Source organism: Carassius auratus, unplaced genomic scaffold, assembly GCF_003368295.1.
Source record: "Carassius auratus strain Wakin unplaced genomic scaffold, ASM336829v1 scaf_tig00215906, whole genome shotgun sequence".
Lineage (NCBI taxonomy): Eukaryota > Metazoa > Chordata > Actinopteri > Cypriniformes > Cyprinidae > Carassius > Carassius auratus.
In genome coordinates, this window is record NW_020528302.1 from 503328 (window position 1) to 521250 (window position 17923).

Consider the following 17923-nt stretch of genomic DNA (forward strand, 5'->3'; position numbering starts at 1 on the left):
TCAAAAAGATACCATGTCTATTTTTAAAGTAATTGATAGCAAAATTCTGGAAAACATAGTGCAGCACCTAAAATCGTCAACCTGCTATCTTGACACACTTCCCACATCTATTTTCAAAGGTGTGCTTAACTGCTTAGAAGCAGATCTTTTAGAAGTGGTGAACGCCTCACTTCTTTCTGGAACATTTCCAACCTCCTTAAAAACTGCAGTTTTTAAGCCCCTCCTGAAAAAGAGCAATATTGATAACGCCATTTTGAGCAATTTTAGACAAACATCCAATCTTCTTTTTATAGGCAAAATTATAGAAAATGTAGTTTTTAATCAGCTGAACAAATACTTAAACTCAAATGGATACCTGGACAATTTTCAATCTGGTTTTCAGCTGCATCACAGTAAAGAGACAGCACTCGTTAAGATAATAAAATATTTTTTTTTTCTTAAATTGTGACTCTGGCAAAATATCGGTGCTGGTATTGCTAGATCTCAGTGCTGCGTTTGACACTGGCGATCATAGCATACTACTTGGAGTGACTGGAAAAACGGGGTCAGGCTTTCTGGGATGGTACTCAAATGGTTCAGGTCATACTTAGAAAGAGAGGCTATTATGTGAGTCTAAGAAAGCATAAATCTAAGTGGACGTCCATGACATGTAGAGTCCCACAAGGCTCAATACTTGCACTGCTCTTGTTTAGCCTGTATATGCTGTATATGCACTAAGTCAAATAATGAGAAAGAACCAAATTGCCCATCACAGCTGTGCTGATGATACCCAGATTTATCTAACCTTATCTCCAAATGACTGCAGCCCTATTGACTCCCTCTGCCAATGCATTTAACTATGCATGCATGAAATTAATAGTTGGATGTGCCAGAACTTTCTTCATTTAAACAAGGTGTGGCGGGGGAGGCGTGGTTCAGAGTGGTCTGCGATGGGAGAGCGAGTGAGGAGACAAGCAGTGGTAAGTGGGGCAAGTGAAAAACGATTAACACCTGACTCTCGTTGCTGTGATTGGCGTGGGTGTAAGGGAAACAGGTCAATTTAGCTCAAAGGGAATCATTTAAGATTATAAAGGGAATTTGAACAGAATCACTGTTTCACGGCTGATCACTGAGACGCCCTGTGATTCACTGAATGAGCCGTTTAACATCAAATCTGCGCTGGATATTAATATCCAAAGTATAGTGAAAACACTATCAATTAGCACATTAACCAGATCGGCAGTTTAAGACTTTAACTCGTAAGCACCAAACATAAGATACTTTTCTTTTCAATATGAATAAGGCTTTATTAGATCAATCTAACACATAAACGCACACACTCACACAAGTTGCAGGAAGATCGAAAGTTAGGGAAGAATGAGTTTAAGAGAATGGAAATGTGGAATCCCAAGTTTACAGCAATACGTTAAATTGCATAGACATGAACAACCATCAATCACTTAATTAACCCCCGCATTGAGTTCCTCAATGAGGTTAAAATTATGTTAGATACACCAGTAAAGGTCACAGTCTGGAGGTAAAGTTACTTGCGTCTCCTGTGTAAAGGGAGTCGCTGAAAGGTGGTTTCCCGATGTCACTGAAGTGACGTCTTGGAAAGCCCGTGGTTGGGCGTTGGCTGAAGACGCGGAGTTGTGTGGGCTGGTTGAAGTTGAACGGGCAGTCGAGGTCAGACGTCGGAGACTCGACGTTACAAAACTTAGCTCAGAACACCAAACTCTCAAATGGAAAAAAAAGAAGTAATGTTTGACGAGACTATGTGGTGTTTCTTCTCATCGTGGTTAAGTAGCAGCAGGCGTGCAGGCCGAAGCACGCTGGAACCGGGCTCAAAGAACAGTGATGACTAACAGCATGGCTAAAAGCTAAAGCTAGTGTAGCAACAATGAGTTGTACAGAATAATTAGCTCAAATGATATATAGGGAATTTGAATAATTAATCAGGAATATGATTAATTTATATATATCTCATATGACAGTTACAATACATTTTATTGATTATGAAAAATAGCAATTATTGTGATATCTCTTACTGTAAATTACTGCAAATCAAACAGTGGTTTGTCCAGCAAACGGCTGTAAGATTGACCTATCAATTTTCAATAAAGTTATCACTTCTTATAATTCAAGGAAAATCATTCTCTGGCCACGAAAACATTATCCTATCATTATGATAAATTTAGTTTCTAAATTTAAAGCTTGTAGAGAGAGAAAATGAGTGAGATCACAGAATGAGCTCAGGTATGAAAATCACAGTCAGTAACCCTTCTCAGCCAACACGAATCAAATCACAGACCAACTTTAAAGCAGCATTTAAAATCTCCATAGAAAACTGATACTTCCTTTTGAAAACAGCTTGCGTGTGCCGGAGGCAGTGTGACGCGTGTGTGAGCTGCGCTGGATCTTGGCGTGAGCGTGGAGCAGCGTGAGCGGGGCCTTTGTTCTGTCTTCGCGTGGTATTTGAAAGGTTCAACAAACAATGTTCCAGAATTCGTCTTCCTTGTGTGGAGAGGCGAATAGTTGAATAAACTTAGTAAAGAAAAGAAACAAAACAACGAAAACAAAAGCTTCCGAAGGAGCCATGCTGGGAGGGGGGGGGGCTGCGCCGAGGGACTCGCGGAAGCGATGAGGGTCGCACAGGAGAGCAGCGTGTCTGAGAACGAAGAGAGGAAGAAGAAGAGAAGAAGAGCGAACCTTGTTCGGTCGATTCTTATGGCTTGGGATGGTTCACGCCTCTTTTCGCGTGACCAACCAATGAACGTCCGTGATCTGAAGCGGAGGGAAAAGTTCCTTTGTCTCTGTGGAGACACACACCCTAATGATTTAGGGCTTGTCAGATTTCATCAGGGATATTCTAGCAAGTTCGTAATTCCAGAATAATAATTTTTTCATTACTTTGCTTTAGATAAGTGGGTCTGTCAAAGCATGACGATTACAAGAACACCAAACAGTACATATATATAACTGATAGAAACACGAAGTTACATTCAAATGCAGAATTACACACATTTAAAGAATAACACACGCTAATAAATTGCAGATAGTCACAATTTATATGGGAAACATCTAATGTACCAAAAGAAATACGTAATACATTTAGAAAACATAAAAACAAAAGGTAATAGTTTAGAATGCATTGGGAAAAGAAATCAGTGACTTGGCTTCTCTCCTGTCCTGTTGCCCAGGGGAGTCATAAAGTTTTATGAGCTGCAAAGGAGTGGGGGTTACATAAACATGACTATTTGAGAAAGAGTTAAACTGAGGAGAAACATTTCCACTTATAAGTCATCACTTTAACCATTTACCCAGGATTAACCATTTTTATGCAATACACAAACATTCAAAATACATATTAATAAGGACTTAAAAAAGTAAGGAACTTTAAGAAAGGTTTCTTTTGTGTGTGTGTGTTAAGGAATTTGGGGGGGTTTCAGGTCTCCTTTGAGGCTTGCATGGGTATCGTAAAATAATTTAAGTCCAGCCAGGCTGGCGCCAAGCCAGGCATTTAGTGCAAAAAGGGTTTCATTTGTATGCCTGAATTTAACCCATGAATCGATGACCTGCATATCTGTTACACCTGGAAACAAAGCTACAAGCTAAAAGCTAAAAGCAAACTAAAAGCATACTAAAGCTGGCATGACAGATAGCAAAAACAGAGCTAAAACTAAAAGCAGACATGACTAATAGTAAAAGCTTAATTAAAGCTAAAAGCTGGCATGACTGATAGCAAAAGCAAAGCTAAAACTAAAGCAAGATTTTATGGTGTCCTAAGTATTTAAACTGCCCTTTTGGCCACACCTCAAATGTTGTCTTGACCAATCAGATATTATCAAGCATGTGGTCCCAATTTTCCCGCTCTTGCAGGGTCTAATTTCGGACATGATTCCTATAACATTTAAATGCTTCTACTAAATTTTTAAATGCTTAGTCAGGGGGCAAATTACAGTAGCATTTATGGTTAGAGAACCATAGATAAAAAAAAAAAAAACCTAACAAAAAACCTTTTGTCCATTGTTAAATGCTAGTTTAATGATGCGACATTGCATGGTAAGCCAAGTTTTTAAAAAAGAGCTTAAAGAGTATTATGTATAACCTAACATTTTGTCACACCAGGGGCGTAGCCATAATTTCAGAAGTGACAAAAAAAATGTAAAATACAATCATTTTATTTATGTAGACTATATAATAATAATAATAATAATAATAATAATAATAATTATTATTATTATAAGGAATTTTCTTCTTTTTTTAATTACTTTTAATTAGCTGTAATAATTCAATACATGAACTGGACAATAATGAATCATTTGTAATCAATATTTTTTTCCTAATGGCAATTTTATGATTGTTTTATTTACTAGGCTACATTTAATTAGCAATTATTTAAATTTTCTGCACAGAATAAGGTATAAAATATACTTTATAGTTTCAGTACTGTAATAAATGCCAATTAGCACTGCATCATTCATAAACTGTTTGTTTTTTGTTGTTTCATCAGTTCATTCTGCTTTTATTCAGTTTAGCTGCAGATATAGCGTGGCACGTCTATGAGAGCGAGATCGTGTCTCTTTCAGTGTGAAAACGTCTTCATCTCTATTTAACTTTTCCTCTCCATCAGTGAATGATTCTGAGAGAAAACGCCAGATGTCTGTTTGCTAATGAAACAAACGCTACTTTCATGCATCTGATTATCAGATAAATATCGCGCTCTTATTTTAAGGTCGTTGTTAATGCTGTGGTTAATTTTAAAAGTTTCCTTCGTATATTCGGTTCATCCGCATTGTTTAAAAACATTTATCATTCAGTGGATCTGTGCGTATGATTTAGACACTTACATTTCTGCTCCGTCCATGCAATACAGCTGTCGACGGCTCCGGTAACTCCGTCGGTAAGATGCAGAGAGCCATTGACAAACTACAGAAAAATAAAACTAATTCACCTTAGAATTACTGGCCACGAGTCCTATAGATCACACGTCAGCTGCGTCAGAGACGAAACGAAGCACAAGCGTAATACTGTAGTGGTGGGCAATACTGCAAAATTTGGTATCGATCCGATACCAAATACATATAGGGTCAGTATCGCCGATACAGATACCAATACCAATACGATACTTTTTACTTAAAAAAAAAAAAAAAAAAAAAAAAAAAACACTTTTGTGTAGGGGAGTGCAGTAGGTCTATGTCATTATTTCTGAAGTGGATGAATGATCAATTATTTAGGCAATATTTTTTTATTAATGTATTGAGGTCCACAAAAGTATTAGTTATTAGGCACTGTAGAATAAATTCTTTACTGCCTTTAAAAAATAAATAAAAAAAATAAAGAATACAAAAATATCTCCCTTTTTCTGGTTTTAAAAGCAAATGAAATAAAGTGCACATAATTATTACTGAAGAACAAACAAAGAACAAATATACCTGTGCAATTACATTCCCTGAGCCCCCCTTCTGGACTTCAATGTGCTATCAGTTTCACTCACTCTGTTCGCTGCTCCGCTGCGCATTGTGTCAGTAAGTCCAGTGTTGGTATCGATACTATCGATATTTAGATCGATCCGCCCACCCCTACAATCCTGTGACAGTCTCATCAGGCAGTAAACAGTGGAGCACGTGAAGGACAGATAAGAGGCACGATTCACGAACGCACTTCAAGGTCTCCATTAATTCGTGCGTGTAGTAATTTAATGTGTATAGATTTTGAAAGCATCACTATAGAAATTCATTCAATTCTTAGCATTTTGAATCGATTACGGTCCAAGATCGGTGATTCACAATTCAAAAATCATGTTTCAAGATCGATGCATATGAATCTACAGGGTTTGTAATCGATGCATCGAGTAAACGAGTGAATCGTTACACCCCTACAAATAACTGATGGTCAGGACTGTTTCAAGCTAACAGATTCCAAAACGTACACACCATAAATGAATATGTATCCTTAAGCTATCCAATATTTATTAAAAAACATACACAATAAGTGATTATAAACATTATAGTCAAATGTGTGGTTTACATATAAATGAATATGGAGTGAAGCGAAGGACTGATATTCATTTATAAGTCTTTTTGAGTTAATTTTCGTCCATATATATGTATGTGTGTGTGTGTGTATATATATATATATATATATATATATATATATATATATATATATATATGTGTGTGTGTGTGTGTGTGTGTGTGTGTGTAGAAAAGACAGTTTTCTGTGCCATTATCTGACAAAGATTTCTGTGGAGACCAGAGGTTAAAAGGCCCCCCTTAGGAATTTCAGTCTGGTTCTGCTAGGTGGGGGAAGTGTTTAAGGATCTTGTGTAGTACTCTCATGGGTTTACATGTGATGTTCGGCGTTGCATCTCAATTTGTTTCCCCAAATTTGAAAATCTCTTCTCCAAATTGAAATTGTCAGTAATTGTTCTAGTGGTGTTAATGTTGAAAGCTGTTCTGTGAAAGAGTTGGTTGGTTGGTTAACTTGTTTCGGACTTGTGGCACTAGGAAAGATTTATGACTTCCTTTTGCCTTTCTGAGGAATTTGGCTCATGTTTCAACCAAAGTCCTGATCGACTCTTTAATTTATCTGATTCGAGTCAGATCCACTACATGGGAAACAGGTATTTAGGCCGGCTCAGGACCGGCTAGATTAGAGAGAGCTAGAGACTCGTGGGAGTAAGAAGCTGCCGAGCTGCAACCCAGAGACGAAGACTACAGTAGTGCGAAGTAGAGAAATATTGTGAAGTGTATGCGTATGTGGCGCGATTGTTTATTTATTTTATTTTTGAATAAAGTATCCCACGAGTTTCAGTACGCCGACCTCGGTCTCCTTCCTCTCTTCACGAATGAACTTGGTTACACAAGGTAAAAGCTGAAGTCATTGCATTTGGAAACAAAGATGAAGTTTTCAAGGTGAATGCATACCTTGACTCTAGGGGTCAAACAACTAAATCAAGTCAGGAATCTTGGTGTGATTCTGGAGACAGACCTTAGTTTCAGTAGTCATGTCAAAGCAGTAACTAAATCAGCATACTATCATTTAAAAAAACATTGCAAGAATTAGATGTTTTGTTTCCAGTCAAGACTTGGAGAAACTTGTTCATGCCTTTATCACCAGCAGGGTGGACTATTGTAATGGCCTCCTAATCGGCCTTCCCAAAAAGACCATTAAACAGCTGCAGCTCATCCAGAACGCTGCTGCCAGGATTCTGACTAGAACCAGAAAATCTGAGCATATCACACCAGTCCTCAGGTCCTTACACTGGCTTCCAGTTACATTTAGGATTGATTTTAAAGTACTTTTACTCGTATATTAGTTACTAAATGACCTAGCACCGAAATATATTGCAGATATGACCACTCAGATCACTAGGATTGAGTCAGTTAGAAATACCAAGGGTTCACACAAAACAAGGGGAGTCCTCCTTTAGTTACTATACCCACAGCTGGAATCAGCTTCCAGAAGAGATCAGATGTGCTAAAACACTAGTCACATTTACATCTAGACTTAAAACTCATCTGTTTAGCTGTGCGTTTATTGAATGAGCACTGTGCAATGTCAGAACTGATTGCACTATATTTTAAGTTTTTTTTAATGTAAAATCATTTTCTGTTTTTACATTCATTTTAAGTAAAAATTTTCATTATTTTAAAATTTTAAATTGCTTGTTTTATTTCTGTTATTTTTCTTCATGATTGTTTTACTTTCATGTAAAGCACTTTGAATTACCATTGTGTACGAAATGTGCTATATAAATAAACTTGCCATGCCTTAATGTTAAAGCTCTTGTATGTTCAATTATTCTGGGAGCAAGAAACCCCAAAAGGAACCATACCACCAAAGTAAACTTGCCAAAGTGGTTCCTGTCTGAAATGAAAATAACTATACATAACCCCAAAAAGCTTCAACATACTGAGCCCCCACCCCCCCAAGTAGACGGCAAAGGCCTCTTTCTCAATGGTAATGTACTGTTGTTCACACTTGGTAAATTTCTTGGAGAAATAACTCACCGGTGGTCAACACCGGCTACATCTTCTTGTAGTAGTACAGCCCCTGCCCCAGAGGAACAAGCATCCACCTGCAATTTGAAGGGCAACCCAACATTTGGAGCAGAATGAACGGGAGCATGGCATGACAAGTCTTTAGTAGCACTGAATTCACAGTTACATGCTGGACTCCACACAGATTTCCTAGATGTACTAATGCCCCGTTTCCACTGCAGGAACTTTACCCAGGAACTAGGGACTTTGGCCTGGTACTCGGTGCGTTTCCACCGCAGGAACCAGGAACTAAATAAATAAAGTTCCTGGTAAAAAAATGCCCCTCAGAAAGTCCCTGCTGGCGAGGTAGTACTTTTTCAAAGTTCCGGAACTTTCGGGGGCGGGACTTGGGCGCTTAACATCCTGATTGGTTGAGTTCACGCAGCATTGGTTGAGTTCAACCACCATTTATTTGGATCATTTTGAAAAAAATACTGTTATTGTATCATGAAATGTAATTTTAAAAGTATTTAAGGCAAGAATGTAGTTGTTTAAAACTCAAATCTGTGGTTCATTTATCAAGACAGCGCCTATTTTTAAAATGTGTTTAGCCAATTTGAATAAGCAATATCTGAACTACAGAGGATGCACGTCCAAAATCAGCGTACTTTGTATTGAGAAACGCGCGCAGACCTACATCACCAGACTATTTCCTGGGGAAAAAAGTTCCTGGTACAAATGTTCCGGGTAATTTCGGTGGAAACGCGGCATTAGTAGATCTGCCTCAATTCTCTTTTGTTATTAGGAGTGGGGAAATTAAGTATTGCAGCAATCTTTCCTTCAATTGGCCTCACCTGCCCTAGGTCAACCTTCTTACCAAGGTAAGTAACTATGGCCTTTCCAAACTCACACTTAGTCAAGTTCAATGTCAATGATGCCCCAGATAACATACAAAAAAACGTTTTTTTTTTTTTTTTGGCGTCCTGAACTCTCCTTGTTTGCACTTGTCAATATTTGCGAATAGATTAAATTAAACTGGACAAATTTAATATTGACAAACTATATATCATTATAAAGATCTAAGCCTCAAGCATCTACGACAGATTTTAATGGAATGATTATGTATTTGGTAAATTTGTTTAAGCAGTACACATAAAACAATTAAGAATAAATTAAGAATAAATTGGCATACAAACTTAATTCTTTATTTTTCTTATTTATTTTTCTTACTCAAATTATTATTATTGTATCTTTCTAGTGCTCAGATAAATCACTTATATGATGTCTACATTTCTTTCTATTGTTTTATAATTGAAAAAAAATATGCAGTGGTATGTTTAATGATTAAATAGTTTGTAGAATCCTTCAATACAGTTGGTAATTTTTTGGGGGGGAGGGGGACTAGACAGAGTCTCAGAAAAATGGTTGCAGGAATCTAATTTTTCATGGTATCTTCTTCATATTTGAAATAGAAACTCATGAGACATTTGACTTTCAACCCATTACTTTTCTAAATTGCTCCAGGACTGATTTCATGTATTTATATATGTTTATATTAATTAAAAAATTTACTATATTATTAAAAAAATCAGTGTGATAAAACGTATTATTTTTGAGTATTATCAACTCTGGTTGATTAAAAGTACAGCCCAAAGAGTCTTCTTTCTGAAGACACCAAAATTATATGTGTAACACACTGAAGTAAGGAATTGTTACAATTTTAAGTTAGGTAGGGCACTTTCAGCTGTGAGTCCCATAATGAAGTATGCTGGCTAACAGTTTAACACTTGAGAGAACATCTTGGAAGTGAAGTTAGTACCATAATCTTTTTGGATAACTTTAGGCGGTCAAAATGTTGAAAATAACTTAACTATTTCCTTCACAATGGCTTGGGCTTTAAGAGTATGGAGTGGCACCGCTTCTGGAAACCGATATGCAGCACAAAAAACATATTGGTGTCCTGATTTGGATTTTGTAAGCGGCCCAACACAATCCAAAATCAAACGCTCAAAGGGCTCTCCCACCACTGGAGTCGGATGGAGTGGGGCAGATGGAATAGTCTGAATCTGGAGAATCTGGAAACACTAGATTTTAATCCAGGCCAGAATAAATATCGGGAAATGTGTTTGTAGGTTTTACTAACCCCAAGGTGGCCAGAAAGGAGATGAGAAGCTCATAGCCCAGGTTGCTTAAAGTCCAGTGTTAAGTTTCCACAGTCTGTAATGATTTGGGGTGCAATGACATCTGCTGGTGTTGGTCCATTGTGGTTTTTTTTCCAAAACCAAAATGACTGCACCCTTTTACCAAGAAAGTTTGTAGCACGTCATGCTTCCTTCTGCTGAACAGCATTCTGAAGATGATGATTTCATTTTCCAGCAGGATTTGGCACCTGCCCACACTGCCAAAAAGCACCAAAAGTTAATTATATGACCATGGTGTTGGTGTGCTTGACTGGTCAGCAAACTCACCAGACCTGAACCCCTCAGAGAATCTATGGGCTGCCCAGATAACACTGAAAGATGTCTGTTAAAGATCTCTTGCTCTGGAAAGCATCTGCTGTCTATAAACATCTGACAGACATCGTTCAGATGCCAGTTTTACATACATTCTAAATCATAACATCTTAAATACATATCACAGACATCTAAAAAAAAAAATAAAATCATCACAGTTAAAAGAACCAAAGACTTCATTCAGTCCGTGTGGAACCCGCCAAGCATGCAGTCATCACCGTTTTTTTCCCCCACTAATCTGTTTTTACACTCTCCAGTACTGTAGGTGGCAGCAATGCAATGCACTGGCCGTGGTCGCCAAGTAAGAAGAAGAAGAAGTGGAAGAGTAGGAAGAAACCAACAGCAAAGACGTTAACGTTAGATAGAAGAAGCATAGAAACAAACAAACAACATGCGTAACACGATCAGCAGGTAAAAAACGGAAAGAAAAAGGTGGGGCTGAGAAGGCGAGAGAAAAAAAAAAAGCGGAATATAGGTACTGAAGCCGCTAAATGTCCCAAACTAACTGAAATATATCAGTTTTTTCCAGTAGCAGCACTTCTCAGATAAATATTAGCAGCAGTGAAGAAGTGAGCCAGACAACAACATGCCATCAGTGATGATGAGGGACTGAAAGATGAGCTGGTTCCACAGGCAGATCCAGATCCAAGTATGGAACATGAGAGGAGAAAGAGAGTTACTTGCTAGGGATGATGTTAGGAAGTGATATTCAGGTTGCTACATTTTTAATGATTACAGTAGTTAAAAAAGCTAAACTTTTAGCTGTAAAATGTAACATGCAGTAGCTAATATTAAGAAATATGTTGTGCTTTTACTTTTAAAAATGTTGGTAACATTACACTTAATATTTACAAATTTTCAAGATTTTGAATATAGAAGTTAAATTTGTAATGGTGTATTTTCATTTAGATGTGGTATTATAATCTGTGCAGTAAGATTAATTATTATTATGTAATAAATTCATTTTAAGACAGCATGGAATAGATTGTATAATATACTTTTAATAACAGCATATTATATAAACTAGATTGTATAATATACTTTTTATAACAGCATATTATATAAACTATTCCATGCTATCTTGGAATAAAACCTGTTTTTTTTTTTGTTTTTTTTTTTAATCCATTCCATTGTTGTTTATTCAGGTTGAGTTTAGACCAAGAGCAGAGAAAGACACCCACTCCAGCTCAACATCTAGTCAACATCAGTGCTATTGCTATAATTTGGATGGTATAGTATCATGAGCCACAATTAAAGTCTTGTGACACTCATGCTAGGCATTTGTTGTTGTCGAGTTTACATGTGCCGATTGCTTTGGGCCGGGCCTAGTCAAAGTCCAGGGCCGTTTTTTAGTCCCAGTCCGTCCCTGAGCATAGGGCATCTTTAGAGAACCGCCTAACTCTTAGTTTACATGTACTTAGATTGTAAGGGCTTATAGGGAATTTTCGGTAGCACTTTATTTTACAGTCCTGTTCCTCATGTACATACTATGTACTTATTATAGTAATTACAATAACTATGTAATAACTAGGTACTAACCCTGAACCTACCCCTAAACCTAACCCCACCCCATGTAGTTACCTTGTGTTACCAGAACTTTCTTAGATAAATACACTGTAAGTACACTTACTGTTAGTACACGTACTGTAAAATAAAGTGCAACCGAATTTTCCTTTAGGTCAACTGGATGTTAAGCTCAACCCAAATAGACTGAGCCTAACCTCTGTTTATTGTGATATTACTCTAGCTAAGTGTACAAGGGGAAACCATGGCATGACCGTACCAAAACTACTATCAGGGAACATAATGTTGGTCGGCTTATATCTATAATAGTGGTCATGACCTATGACCTGAAATAATGTTGCTATATTCAAGTGTGTACAAATCTATGGGGATTAAATGAAAGTAATATTAGAATGAGCAAGCATAGGAGCGGCAGTCTAAAGCATTAGCCAATTACCTCTGTCTAATAACTAAGACTGACAAGAATGTGACCGTAAGATACGCTAAGGCCAAAGAGACATCTTTGAGTGAGATGACCACCCAAATGAAAGAGTTCAATATTATTAAAGAATAAATAGAATAATCAAATGTCATAATAATAATCATAATAATCAGAGACAGACAAACAACCAATTTGCCTTTCAAACTAAATTCGAGATCATACTGAAATGGAGTCAGATTTGAGTTTAACAGAAACTGAATAACTTTGCAGGCTGAAAAGACCGAACATGCAAGAAACCTTCAGCCAGCTCTGGATATCTTTCTTGGAGAAAGTACATGGAATTTACAGCACATTAAGCATGTTGCACGCTTACTGGCCCACTGATGTTGATGAGATTAACCTTTTAGGTATCAAAATTTGGTTTCAAGATGTGTTTCGATGCTCAATAGTACCGAGGCAATTCTGTCGGTGCCTAAAAAAACATAGAACATGATACCCAGCCCTATTAAAAACCAATGTTGTGCCATCTATATTGGATCTAACAGGAATGGACCAGCACAAAAAAAGTATTTGTACCAAGTGTCACTATTGCTTTGTTAGAGATGACTTCATACAGTATATCCTGATTAGGTGTACGTATCTAAACAAAGTCACAGAAGGCTAAAAATATGAAGGATGTAGCTTGTCAAACAGACACAAAGAAAGGTAGTTTACTATGCAAAACTGTTATCCAATCACAGCTGTGTGCGTTTACTTCCATGTCTTCAATGCAGCACACCCATAAAAACGGTATCAAAGAAAAGGGTAGAAAATAACCTATTTAATATCAATTTGGATGTTTTTGAATGTAAAACCACACAGATATCATAAGTGGACCTCAGTATAAAACAGTATAACAGTATAAAATAAAAAAGCCAGTTCATGACTCTTTAATACAATCAAGGCAAATTTGATTTCTCATGTCATTATCCCTTTAAGTGTTGAAAAGTGTTTAATAGGCTGGTGCTTTTTGCTTCATGCTTTTATAAAATGCATTTGTTAGAACATTTGATGTATTTTTTGTATCCTCCCAAAGGCCTTTATCTATTCTTAAAGGCAAATGTAGCAGTTAAACTACAATGCTAAAACATCCTACCATTTTTTTTGCTCATATTTTAGAGTACATATCTATCAACTAGATTAATAAATTCAAAATTAATGTATGTAATGATTTTTTTGAGCAATTACTATAAATTGTTAGTCTAATGTAATAATCTAATAAAATAATTCAGATATCTGTAACTAAGAATGAATTGCATTAAATAAAATTTCACTTCAAAGAAGAACAAACAGGAGATTGTTTCAGTACAGTCCTGTTCTTCTGGAAGACTTTCCCGTTGGCTTGTGTCCTCCATGTCAGTGTGACGTCCTGATCGCTGAGCGTCTGATTTAACTAAACACAGAAACAGTCTTCAGTTACTCAGTGGATAAATCCCACACAGACAAGTTTGAGGCATTTCAGCTCAAAATTATCATCTCTTACTTTACAAATCTTACAGAAAGATCAGAATTGGTCAAAACACTGTGTTTTGTCTTTACATAAAGACTGACTGAGGTGGTTTTTGTTCACACTGATGGGGAAATCTGATCTGATTTATTAAATCTTATTTTCTAGACTGATGTCTAAACTGACCTGATGTTTTCTGTTTGTTGTATGTTCAAAAAATCAATTTTAGTCAGATGAGTATTATAAAATCCACCTTGTTTAAGACGAGCTCCTTCAGTTCAGCTTCATCCACATTCTCAGCAGATTTCACCTGCACTCGGATCACCTGCTTCTTGACTGTCGGAGAAACATATATATGTTACTCAGTTTTACTGTATCTTATTAATTGAACATATAAACCAGGGATTCATAAACTTTTTGTCAGCCAACCCACTGTGACCAAAAATCTAAAACATTTACTTACATCTGCCACTGAGATATTAATTTGAGATATGTGATTTTTGCTAAATTGTTAGTCTTTTTGTTGTTTTATTGTATAAGTTTAATATTATTTTCAGTTAATAAAATGTTTAATTAAATTAAATGTAAACAATAAAATGGAATTCTGAAAAATTTAAATGGGAAAAAAATAGAATTTCTAAATACAGAACAAAATGTCGAAATTGAGAGGTTTGGATGTATGGATGAATGTACAAAATAGTTCAGGACAGAGCTACCAGTGTTACAGTAGAAGTACTTGGTAGTAGAGCATATTTTATCATCAAGTGTACGATAATAATTATTTGCACCAGCACAGTCTTCCTTCCACTTAGTTAATGTCTGAGTAGCGGGTTACATTTACATTTAGTCGTTCCTTACAGCTGGGGAATGCATAAAGTGATTCTTCTTAAAGAGGAAAATAGAAACCAAGTTTCAGGCATTGTTTAAATACGTACAAGCTAGAAAGGGAAAGATTAAATAAAATAAATAAATAGAAAGACAAAGCTTTTTTTAAATTTAGCATGAAGTCTGTAAAATATAGGATGAGAAGTGATTAGCATGTGAGTGGTCATATGACAAGGGGTCATATGATGAGATTTCAATTTTTCCTTTTTCTTTTGAGTGTTTCAAGCTCTTGGTGCGTAAAGAAGATCTGTAAAGTTGCAAAGATTAAAGTCTCAAATCCAAAGAGATATTCTTTATAAAAATTAAGAATAAACCACTACCTCCTAAAACTACGGAAGTTCTAAGCGGCCATGCATTATATTTTTTTTTCCTTTTTGTTTTCTCGTTATAACAACTTAATTTTCTCGTTATCTAGACATAACGAAAGTCGTTTTCTCGTTATAACGACTTATTTTTCTCATTATCTTGACATAACGAAGTTCGTTTTCTCCTTATAATGACTTATTTTTCTTGTTATCTCAAGATAACGAAAGTTTGTTTTCTCGTTATAACGACATGACAGTTTTACTGTTGCTATAGTAACAAACTCAACTTTGACAGGCATCTGATGGACAACCATGCAGGCGTTCTTACTGTAGCCTATATTTCAGCAAATTTAGTTTCGCCTAGGTAATAAGGTCTACAATACTGTATATAAATAAAGGCTGATCAATCACTGTTGATTTTTCCAGAGACAGTACAGCGAACGTTTTGTTTTTGAAGTAAAGTGAAGTGAAGTGACATTCAGCCAAGTATGGTGACCCATACTCAGAATTTGTGCTCTGCATTTAACCCATCCGAAATGCACACACACACACACTGTGAGCACACACCCGGAGCAGTGGGCAGCCATTTATGCTGCGGCGCCCGGGGAGCAGTTGGGGGTTCGATGCCTTGCTCAAGGGCACCTAAGTCATGGTATTGAAGGTGGAGAGAGAGCTGTTCATGCACTACCCCCACCCACAATTCCGTCCGGCCCGAGACTAGAACCCACAACCCTTCGATTGGGAGGCCAACCCTCTAACCATTAGGCCACGACTTCCCCAAATTGTAATTAACATGTTTAAATTGGATTAAACTCACTTTTCATTTTCCCTTTATTTGAAATAAAATTATATATAATTTGTAATTTGTAGTAGTCATTATATGATGTGGCAGATATCATGTGTGTTACAAGCTTCTGTTTGAAAAGAGCGTCCATGTGTAGGACTATGTGTAGTGTGTGTGTGTGTGTGTGTGTGTGTGTACAAAAAACGATTACAACATTATAGAACAAAACTGAATTGAATTAGCCTATGGATTTTACATATACATCACATTTCTCATCAATATGGTTAACAATAAAGATTAGTAATAAAAAAAAGAAGCACATCAGCCTACATCGTTAAATCCCGTCCTACTGTAGATAAACATAATACAGTGATGTCAACCTTCGTTTTGATAAGCAGTTATTTTATGACACAGAACGCGTTGGTGAAACTCATGCATCTAGCAGGAACTTAATACACAAAATATTCATATTGAATCAAGCATTTAACATTTTTGAATTAATTAAATGTCAGTAATGAAGATTGCACAAATTATAGCGATCACGAGGAAGGTCTGCGTACAGTAAAGTGGATAGTGTACAACACCCTATCAGTTATATTCAGGTCTATAGTGCCACCTGCTGGCGCAGTTTTGTAACTTCTTAGAGAAAATTAATTTGTTATAACGAGAAAACGAACTTCGTTATGTCGAGAAAACGAACTTCATTATGTCGAGAAAACGAGAAAATGAAGTCATTATAACGAGAAAACGAACTTCGTTATGTCGCGATAACGAGAAAACAAGAAGAAAAAATATTATAATGCATGGCCGCTTAGAACTTCCGTATAAAACACCTTGATTAAACATGCCCTCACATCTTGATGTCACAGTGTGGGAAGATTTGCATAACACTGCCCAAATGTTAACGCAAAAAAGAAAAGGCGTAACTTTTATTCTCTCCGTTGCTCCCGCCGCCATGTTGTGCAGACGCGGTTTGTTTTATCGTACGGAGGACTCCTCTTTCCTGTGAGAGTAGCCTACAATGCCAGTGTCTGTTTCTATAAAGTGGGGCATTTCCAGCTTTGCAAGGACAGTCTGGTGCTTATGACACACAGTCTGTAAGTATGTTTACATATATAAATAATTTGCCACTGTGATAATTTGTCAACAATGGGCTTTGTAAAAATTGATGTGTTTCAGAAGGGCGGGGCATAGAGAAGAAACAATAATGAACAGTACATGGAAACTAATGTGTTTTTAAACCTTAACACAAACACATTGCATTCAACCAAATACACAAAATAATATTCTTTTTAGCATGTCATATGACCGCTTTAATATTTGTTTGTAGATCTGTTGTTTAAATTATTACTTGCTGCTAGGAAATAATATTTAGTTACCTACCTATTACTACTTTTTATTTTCGCTGTAGTTTGTATTTTTGATTGCACTTACTGGTAATTTTAATAATTGCTATTGGCTAAGAAGAAGTGTTATTTGCATTGGTCCCTTCCTGCACTAAAGTGCCAACTGTTTCAGTTTGAGGAATTGCCCTGCTGTTGACTATTGGCTGTGCTAATTAGAAGGCGGCCACAGCTGTTTTCACTGTAGTTTCATAGAGTGTGGATATTATTTTATGTCTGTGTGCTGACGCGGAAGCGTTCAGGCCTCGTGTTCAGCCTCCTCTTGTGATGACCGACCAGTGTAAAGACCTGAAACTCTACCTGCTTGACTTAAGAGAGAGAGACAGATCAACGAAACTGGCAACACACTTAAGTAATATTTTTATCTTCCCTTTACACACGTCTTCTTGTTTTCCACCTCTTTCTCTCTCTGACATTTTCACATTTTCTCTTTCTCTCACACCCCCGTCAGGTTGGCCAGGGTGGGGACACTGGTCTGCTCATTTCTAACAAGTGGAAATACTCAACCCACTCTCCCCTATGCATTTATAACTCATTTGAATCTCATGCCATTACTGTAATAGCTTCTATAAAACTCCAGGTTGTGGTCATTTACCTCCCACCTGCCCAAATTATATCCACAAATCAGGCAACCAACT

The 17923-nt window shown here is 36.7% G+C and overlaps 1 protein-coding gene across 1 annotated transcript in view; it reads right to left on the reverse strand.

Annotated features, from left to right (window-relative positions):
* Nucleotides 1–17923, reverse strand: part of LOC113096293 (pentraxin fusion protein-like) — a 65730-nt gene that overhangs the window by 45799 nt on the left and 2008 nt on the right. The window lies entirely within an intron of this gene.